Below are 10,207 nucleotides of genomic sequence, written 5' to 3' on the forward strand. Positions count from 1 at the left end.
AGGAATATTAAATCAAGAGAAAACAGCTATAAATAGAAGGGGGTTAATCTTTCAAATTTCTATTCCCATGATAACAATACACTAAAGATTCTAACTTTTTAATCCTTTAATATGACGCTTTAAAAATATTTTAGCTGCTGTACTATGGTCTGCTTCTACCTACTTTTTATGAATAATTTCTCCTTTTATTTTTTTTTAAAGTACAATAAAGGAGATTTTCTTTCAACAAAAACATTTTCGCAGATACTAGGCAAAGCTGTGTATTAGCCGGGATGACTATATGTAGCCACTTAAATGGATTTTTTTAAATGAGGCCACTTAACAATATATTTACCTTTTCTTTGTCCTACTATAAAGCACATAAACCCGATTTGCTATTCATTTCAACTACCATAGTTGCTACAAAGTATTTTTCAATTAAGCATTTGCATTAATCCTAAAGTAGCATCTCACATACTTTAAGGCCCATGACAGCTGACATTACGTACATTCAAGGACATGAACACAAGAAAAGTTTACCCAGCAAAGACACTGATGAAAGAAAAAGTAACTGTCTCATCCTTAACACACAGATGAAAACCAAACTTCTCTAACCCCAAACAGCAGTTGCGTGACACACTTGGAAACAGAACCTAATTATTACAAATCCCTAGCCAGTGCTTTACTCCCAGTATTTCTCACCCAAGTAAACTGATGTTGAAGCTTTGGAGTAAAGGAAAAAATAGAGAGAGAAATTCTTTATTTAAAAAGTAGAAATAGATAAGGACTTTTGTCATTTTGAATATAAAGTGAGTTGTAATCCAGCGTATTTGCCATGACAGAAATTATGAAAACACCCAATATACGTATTCAATTTCAAAAGATATAGAGCTGCTGCAGATCTTGATGAAACTACTTCAAATTCAGATGAGAAATTATGAGGAAAAGCCTTGACTGTGGTCTTAACCACAAAATTACTTCTAATTTTTTAAGCTATGTCTTCACATTATTACAACTCTTGTTTTTACTGAAGAATTCAATTCCTACTAAATAACCTTTCCTTTTTTATGCAGTACTTTTCTGCTATTCTTCATCACTGTAGCTCTTCATACATCAGATTTATTTACAGCACCCAAAGGAAGCAGAAATTACTATAGTTATCAAAGCAGACCGCCATATAAAAATAAACAATTTTTATGTACTTGTGTTAGCTGAACTCTAAGAACTTCGGTAGAATCACATCAAGTATTAAAAAATGATACCCTAACACTTAAAGCAAAAGTTCAATAAAGAAAAATGCTTTTATTATTACTCAGGTGAAAAAAAAAGATCATTATGTTGAGCTTACTAACATTTTCAACATAGCTCAACAGAGATCACCTAATCCAAGTGTAAAAAAGCATTTCTTATTAAAAAAAAAAAATTACTTTCTAATATTGCTACCAGTAGTAGGAGACATAAAAGAGTAATTCCAAAGTGCTGGGGAAGTAAAACCAGCCTAGGATGAAGACTCACCGTGTTCCATACAGTTTAATACACATCTTAATCGCGTTATCTCTTTAGCATTTGAAATTTTGCAATAGTTTATTATGATTACAAACTATGTATGAAGTCATTCTTTAAAGAAAAGTTAGTTATGTAGATGGATGCAGATTATCAGTATATTGGAAAGTAATTTTTTATTGTTAATAAAATATAAAAGGACTTTTGTCAAAACCATTGTGTCTGTCTTACGTGGATATTAAAAAGAAGCTGAACAATATCAGCCTGCTGAGAACAGATAGTCAGTGCCGCCTCATTTTTATTACTAACAACAGAAAGTAAAGTCTCTTTTTTTGCTAGCAAGAGGTTTGTGCCAAAAATTAATGTACTGTTTGCTGCTGACAATCTGCCAGACTAACGATGCTTTTCTTCACTCAAGAGGGTTCAGAAACTACTACTCACTTTCCAGTCAGCATTTATCACAGACTCCCAAATACAGTCCTCCCATTAAAAGAAAAACAAGACAGCTGCTCTTCACACACATACACACATCTCTTCACACTTAAATTATTACTACAAGTAAATAATTTAAAATACTTCAGCAGACGCAGACAAGCGATCTTCACCTCCTGATATTATGGCTCAATCCTAATGTCATGGTGCACGTAAGACTCCCATGAAACTTCCATTCAAACCTGGCACAAGAAAACTGAAAGAATAGAATCATAGAATCATTTAGGTTGGAAAAGACCCTTAACATGAGTCTAATTGTAAACCTAACGCTGCCAAGTCCACCACTAAACCATGTCCCTAAGCGCCACGTCTACACATCTTTTAAATACCTCCAGGGATGACGACTCAACCACTTCCCTGGGCAGCCTGTTCCAGTGCTTGACAACCCTTTTGGTGAAGACATTTTTCCTAATATCCAATATAAACCTCCCCTGGCACAACTTGAGGCCATTTCCTCTCATCCTATCACTTGTTACCTGGGAAAACAGACTGACACCCACCTCACTAGAACCTCCTTTCAGGTAGTCGTAAAGCTACATTTCAAATCTTATTTCCTACTAGGTTTGGGCTCATTATTGGGTTTTTTGTTCTTGTAGATTTCTATAAATTAGTAACAAGACTTACATTCTACTGTATCTTCCTGACATTTGACCATTTCATATGCCTATATGGACTGCATGCACATGTATGCACTCTGTTTTACTGCTGTCTGTATGCTAAGTACTAACTCTTCTTTGCCTAGAGGATCCCTGGTTATGACTTGGATAATCCTTAAGTATCTTCACTGATGTCTTTAATTGCACCCTTAGTAGGGCATATAGATAAATAGATAGTAAATTCAGAGATCCTCCTCTGTATCAGCTGAAACAAAAGGAAGAGACTCAGCACTAAAGGCTAGAAATACAAATACTCCAAGCCCACATGATTTTCAGAACACTGCACACTTGGAGAGTCCCAAAGGCCTTGCCTGCCTTAGCAACACCAAAAGGGATCCGAAAGAAAAGCAGGCCTCCCGATATCATGATTTCTACCACATCAACCCCCACATCTCCCTGATGTACCTCTAGTTCCAGACTGCTGAGCCCCTACCACAACAGTCCACTCTTTTCCTAGCCTGGACCTCATCTGTGGTTTCCTTCGCTCCCACAGCTGTCACCAAAGAGTCCTTTTCCTGCAGTTTCCGTTTTACAGAATGTTATACTTTGTAAAGCAGAAATTATTTCTAATACACATCCTCAGGACAGGACCTCACAGGGCACTATAAAGAACACTAGCCTATGCCTCCAAGAACCAGCAGTCTAAAAAGACAAGACACTTAGAGTGAAGACTCACACGTGATTAACACACAGGCCCTTAACTTCTTTGGGGGCTGGGAGGGAAATAATGGGGGATCTAGGGAAAAGGAATAAGCCAAGAGTAGTAAGTTTAATGATGGACTATAAGGAGGAGAAAAAAAAAAAGTTAAAAACCAGGAATACTGAAAGGTGGATGAAGTGGAAAAAAGTACAAGCGTAAGGACCAAAGTGCTTTTCAAAAACAGAGGAAGGAATTCGAGGTGTGAAGCCGATCAGGAAGGGGATACAGTGCCCAATACTTTTAATAAACATTTTACGTGCTTCTTTCCACTACATCAACTTTGTACTTAGCTTTGAGTTTCTACTGACAACATCTACCTTTGTTTACTGTGTTCTCCTCTGTGTCTAAGTGTGTCTGTACCCTTGCGTGCATACACAAACCACAGGCTAACTTACAGCCTTCTCGAGGACGCAATACTAAATAGCACTACTCACATCACTGACAGAAAACCATCCCACTGCAGTACTTGAAAGCAGCCTTTTTGAGGGTTATGTGTAGTGACACAAATGTAATTAGTTTTTAAAATCAGGTATGCTTTATATTACTCTGTTATTAACATTCTACTCTCATGAACATCAAATTGTTAACGGAAAATAACACAGCACATTTTGAAATACCACCTTTCATTCTTAGAAAATAAAATGATGCAACAACATCAAAATCCATCTCTCAAGCACCTTATTTACAAAAGATAAAAAAGGCATTGCTTAAGAGATAGTTACCAGGAGAACCTCAAGCACTACAAATGTAACAGATTATTCTATTTTCTCGAGGTTGTTTGGGTTTGGGGTTTTTTTTTTAATATTCTCCAAACCATCTATCTACTCTGATTTTTAAACTGCTTCTAGTACTACGTAGCTGCACACAAGCACAAGTTTTCCACATTAAATCTGTCACAAAACCACTCAACAGCAGGACTGTGAGCCTCTTACGACGTCAGGTCAATCCTGCAGAATGCCAGCTATTGCACATTCCACACAAAAGCTTTCATAAACAACTGACTATTCTTACACTTATTTTTGAAATATTTCGTTGCTTTGTTAAAGATACTTTCTGTGCACAGACAACAAAGGACTTTGGGAAACACTGAAAATTAGCAAATGCTTCATAGCAACGCTGTATCATAAAACCAGAGACACTCACATTTTTATTAACTGACAACACAAACCACAAACGCTCCCCTTACTTCCACAAAACTATTTATCTACCTCTACTACCCAAACAAGCTATTGCGCACGTGCTGCCAGTTGATGCAAACTCAAAACTTACATCATCTAACTCGTCTCTCAGCCCACTCACAGGTTTTTGGTTTTTAATCCAGTGTATACATGGTGCCTGGGGGCAAGGGGAGGACAGGAACGACCCAAAGCAAGAGCAAACACTGCAAGCTCCTAATGGACTCCACATCACTTCAAAACGTTCATCAGTTCCAAATTAATGCATAAACAAAAGCCTCTGCTTTCTGCTCTGCATACAAGAAATCTGGGAACAAAAGCCTCAGAGGAACATTGTGAAAGGAAGTTTAGACTCTTCAAAGTCTAAACCTTTGGTAGTCCCCAGAAGTGAGCTTCAAAAGATAGTAATGAGAACACATTGATTACTTGGGTCTCATAAAAAGAAAATAGAAATCACAGGGTTGTCACCTCCTCCCCTCTTACAAGTAAACTCATGCAAAGAGGAAAGATACCATCACATACAGACACAAAAATTAAACCCACAGATTCCTTTCCATTACAGGGCATATCTTTCCCATTCGATCATCATAGTTCCTGGGGGGATTAAAAAAAGTGTATTTATACAGCTATCTTATGTGCAATATTCACAATTCTTCACGATCACTTAGAAGTGCTTTATTTTTAGATGCAGATCTATCCCATCAGGTCAACTCACTCCACCCCTAGCCCAAGGAACTATACCTCATTTGTTCAAATTTGCTGTTAAAAAAAAAAAAGTGAAGTAGTAAAAAATCTGGGGATCATTTACCAACCTAACATGCGATGTAAAACTGTTCAGCATTACAGCATCACAGTTACACAAGCATAAAACTAGACCCTATCTCTGATGGAGTTCCTTTAAAATATTTTGATGCAGAATTCACAAAGCTATTCTAAAAATCAGAATAACTATTGCAAATAATAGCAAAATATTCTACAGAATACTACAGAATTCTACAGAAACAGAAGAGCACCCTTTACAATTCAGTTTCATAGTGAAAATTTAATGCAACACTATTTATCAGAAATATGCCAGTTTGACAATTTGGTAAGAAACAAAAGTAAGCTATGAGTAGCAAATTTATATTAAGTATATTTCGCATCAAAAGAAAAATTATAGTACTCATAATTCTTATGCTCTTTTTAAAGTAAATACAAAAATTATTTCTATATATGTAAATTTAGCTCCAAAGACACAAAATTACTCCTGAGTTCAATTAATTCACAATTTTAAGTCAAGAGTATCCAAGGTAAGAAACTAAATAAAGTTCTCACAGCTGCTCCCCCTCCTTTTTTTTCTTTTCCTTTTTTTCTTTTCCTCCTCCTTTTAGGGCAACTGAAAAAGATGTGGGGCATTTTTCCCCCCATGGCCAATAGCCATGAAGTGAAAGTAGCAAAGATGGTACCTGACAACAGTCCAGGTCCTCTCTTTGCATACCACCAAATTTACGAAAGGCCATATTCTGTAGCATGCTAGAAATTAAAATTTGGCTACCTAAGACTGCCAAAACCACGACAAACAAAGAATGTGCACACCCTCCCCCCAAAAAAAATTATCAGTGGGAGACAGTACCATTGCTCCAATTTTACTTCTCAAAGGAAGCTTTTTGGACACATCAGTGTCACTATTTGTTTCTTTAATCTTCTGAAGCCAGTGTGTAAATTCAATTATTTCGGTAGCTACTATCCACAAGCTTTTGCACATGAGGGCCTCACTCTGCAACTCTAACATATGTAAATGGAACCACATTCCTGAATTTATTTCCACCAAAGGTTGAGATATGAAGATTTACACATGTAAATTAGGCAGATTGTAAAACAGATTGGTCAATGTTGCACATAAACTAACTGGTACTTCAGGCATTATACAAATACATGTAACCTTAACCTTGCAGAATCTCTGATTTGTGATTTTTGACAGAACCACCACTTTCTTACCTGCTGTTACTTCTGGACCATAAGTATATAGCTTACCAACCCAAAGCAAAACCGCCTGATTACAAGTTACTACTGTGATTCCTAAAAATTAATTTTAAAAATCTGTTAAATTTCTAATGCAAGATGATTTTTGCCACCAGATCTGATTTAGTTATCAAAACAAAACACACTGAAACTTTCACACGGTGAGTGATTGTGAGGACTAATAGCACTGCCACAAAACAAACTGTTAATGCACTCAGGCACTAACGCTGAAATTTTTTAGCTCTCTGTGATTCAAGTCCTCATATTCTGAGGCAAATGAATTGAGATTTGAGATGTAGAACATAACACCAGGTGTGTCGATGCTCCACGGCTATCAGGTTGAGTTCAAACACACATTTACTAAAAAGACCCAAACAAGTTAGCTTTTCTATAGAACTGTGTAAATTATGCTTGTTTCAGATGTTTCTCTCCCGGACTGCCCGTTGCGGAGAAGGGTTAACTTCATAACTTAACGGTCTGCTGCTAGCAAGCGTGGCAAGTCAGAAAGTCCACCTGAAACCAAAGCAGCCCCATGGACTTTGCATAAAATACAATGCCACATTCCACAGCCCAACAACCCATGTATTTCTTTTCAGATAAGTTAACTGGTGGCAACTTTTAGAGAACCAAGGGCAAAGCTTCCACGTGTATCTCTAGATCTACGAAAAAGCACTTAAGCTACTTGAACTCTGTGCCTCTGGTCACTGAAACACAGTATCAGCTTTCTAGCTAAACAGCCAAAACACCGGAATGCGTTTCCACCCAACTTCTAAGTAATAACAGTTAGTATTTTTCCTGCACTCTCCTTGTATATATAGCATTCTGACAGCTTGTATTTTTACTGGATTTTGTTTTTAAGTTTCACGTTTGCGAAACAGAGCATATTGCAGACATATGCAAACTTCAAAAAAAGCGTGCAACATTTCACAAGCCTATTGATCCTACGTTCAACTTCCAAGAAAGGGAAAGGAGTAGTGAAATCGTTGAGAAGAGGCAGGATACGTTCTCTCTCTACTATATCACGAGAATCAAAGAAAGATTTATATATATTTTTAAGAAGGCTTTCCTACCCTAGAATTTGGATTTCTGCCAAATGTCTATGGACAATTGGAGAAGTAGCGAATTTATAACATCAGGAAGTGAAACCTGACTTAACAGAAGTGATTTTTATCCAAGAAAAACAGATATTTAAATAGACATCAACAAAAATCTTTTAAGACCATGTATGGAGGAAGTTCCTTTTTAAAAAAAAAAAAATTAAAACACATTTAATTAGGCTGAAATCCCACCCAAACATGTTTCCAAGTCAATCCACAACAAACCATTCTTGATATTTACCAATATCCCTGATACTCTTTTAAAAAAGGCCCAAAGAACCAAAGAATATTTTTTCAGTAATCCTTTTCTTTCTCTCACTTGTTCTGAAAAGTGCTGCTTCCTGGCATGAAACTTCCAAAGCCTGGAAAACCATCATCAGTCTCAACTGAAGTTTCCAAGTGACCTGGTGACTGATTCCCCACTCCGCTAGACTTTGCAACCTTTTGACAAATGTATGGATGTTCGACACGTCTTTAAATGCAATTTTCCTAAAAGCATGTGTATTATAAATTTTTATTTCACCTTTTAATTAATCTTTGAAGACCTGCAGTTGTGGGACTCTCTAGCTAATACTGCAAACCACAGGCCGATCAAATTTCTATGACATCCGTCACGTATTTACATAACTTCGAGCCGTAAACTACAGTCCTGAAAACATAAAGAATGTGTTACTGGGGTTTCTAGCAATGCCCAGCTTCAAGAACTTCCTAAGCCGGAATAAAGTTCAACATCAACAGCGTAACAGCAGCATTGACTTAGAGAGTACGTAACATTTACTTTGGCTACAGTTGTCAATTCCAAATGAACAAAACTCATCAATGTATCTGGTGCAAGGAAAGTCTGTAAATGCAGAAAAGTTCTGGCAAAAAACCCCCGAAGCTTTCTTGATTTTGGAAGGTATCCAGCATTAGTCTGTAAGAGCACATGCGTTGGAACTAGACAAACCAGCAATTCTGGCACGAAAAGTTTCCGTTTCTCTTTCAGGAACTCTTTGGGACGAATGAAGATTTATTCCCCTTGTGCGGACACAGGTCCTCAGCTGTAGGAGAGTTTAGCTGTCTGTTAAGAAAGTACATGATGACAGCACAATGCCAAAGGGATCATTTGTGCACTGCCCACTCTGGGCTGCAGAGAATAAGCAGCTGAAGAAGCATCTGACCAACAGTATATTTCATAAACACTGCTTTTCCATACAAATTCCTGTGGTTCAGAAGGAAAACAGTGCTCAGAAACTTCACTGAAAACAGCCAGGAGCATCGAATAATCTAAACATCGCTTAAAAATCACAGAGCAATAACTAGAAGTTCTCAGCTGGGGAAAAAAATACTTTAAAAATTCACCCGGCATGAAGCAAGGACCAAGCTGGTCGGGCGGCACCTCACAGCCGAGAAGGCGCTGACCACCTCGGGACCGCCAAGCCTCTTCCGAGCGCCGCTCTGAGCCCCGAGGCTGCGGCAGGGCCACGCCGGCTCCGCCGCCCGCTGCCCGAGGGGGCCCGCCCCGGGGGTGTAACGAGGGGACGCCGCCCGCGCCCGCCACGCGGGGGCCAGGAGGCCGCGCCAGACCCCGAGCAAGCGGGGCGGCGGCGGCGGCGGCGGCGGCGCAGCAAGTCCCGGGCCGGCTGCACGCGGACCCGCCGTCCCGAGGACGAGGGATGCGCGCGAGCCACTTGTTGCAGCGGCCGTTACCGCCGCGCGCTCTTGCCCAACGCCGGCTCGCGGCACGGCAGGGCACAAAAGGCTCCCGCCCGCTCCGCCCAGGCGGCCAGTGGCCGGCGCGAGGCCGCCGCCGCCCGCCCCGGGCCCCGTCACGTCAGGCCCGCGCCCTCCCCGCTGACAAACGGCCGCAGCCTGCCGAAACCTTCCCCCGCGCCGAGAGCAGGGCAGAGCCTCCCGCTCGGTTGAGCAACTACCGTGTCGCAACCAGCGGCAGCCGACAAGTGCCTTCTTCCTGCGGAGCTCGGCGCCGCGGGGCGGGGAGGGACCGAAACGAGCCGGCGGTGGCGGCCGAGGGGAAGCCCCGCCGCGCACACACACCCCCCACACCCCCCCCGCCCCGCCACCGCCACGCAGACCTGGCCGCCCACGGGTGCCCCGCCGGCCCGGCCCGGCCCCCCCTCAGAGCGCGGCGCGCACCCCGCGGCACAGCCGGCTCGGGCCGCCCGAGACTCCCCCCCCGCCCGTCCGCGCACACCCACCTGCCCGGGCAGCGGCCGCCGCCGTCTCCTGCGCCGTCCCCCAGCCAGCGCGGCGGCGCTGGCGCTAGCGGGGAGCCTGCTCCCTCACGCCGCCACCGGCAACAGCCGCGCTGCCGCCTCCTCGGCCGGCAGAGAGGAGGTGCCGAGCGTTACCTAGGCGATAGCTTCGCCCTCGGGCCTGAGCCCGACCCCGCCCCGGGCCGCCAACCGGGGCGCAGCTTTCAGTATCAAACCGCAGGCGGCGGCCAATCGCGCAGCGCGTCCCGCCCGCCTGGGCGTTCCCGGGTCCATTTTCCCCTGAGGGCCGGAGCTGGCCGAGGGGCGCCCCCGGGCCTGCCCCAGGGACCAGCCGCGCCGACCGGCGGGAGCCGCCTGCCCACGGTCCCGCGGTGCGCCAGGCGGGAGT

At 42.2% G+C, this 10,207-nt stretch overlaps 1 protein-coding gene across 1 annotated transcript in view; it reads right to left on the bottom strand.

Moving 5' to 3' along the window:
• Positions 1-9,940, bottom strand: part of PIK3CB (phosphatidylinositol-4,5-bisphosphate 3-kinase catalytic subunit beta) — an 80,138-nt gene extending 70,198 nt beyond the window's left edge. Inside the window, 1 exon segment of the mRNA XM_075761824.1 lies at positions 9,802-9,940. The gene's annotated coding sequence lies outside the window, so the exon portion shown is untranslated.
• Positions 9,941-10,207: the final 267 nt, after the last annotated feature.

The sequence above is a fragment of the Balearica regulorum genome, chromosome 9 (genome assembly GCF_011004875.1).
Source record: "Balearica regulorum gibbericeps isolate bBalReg1 chromosome 9, bBalReg1.pri, whole genome shotgun sequence".
Taxonomy (NCBI): domain Eukaryota; kingdom Metazoa; phylum Chordata; class Aves; order Gruiformes; family Gruidae; genus Balearica; species Balearica regulorum.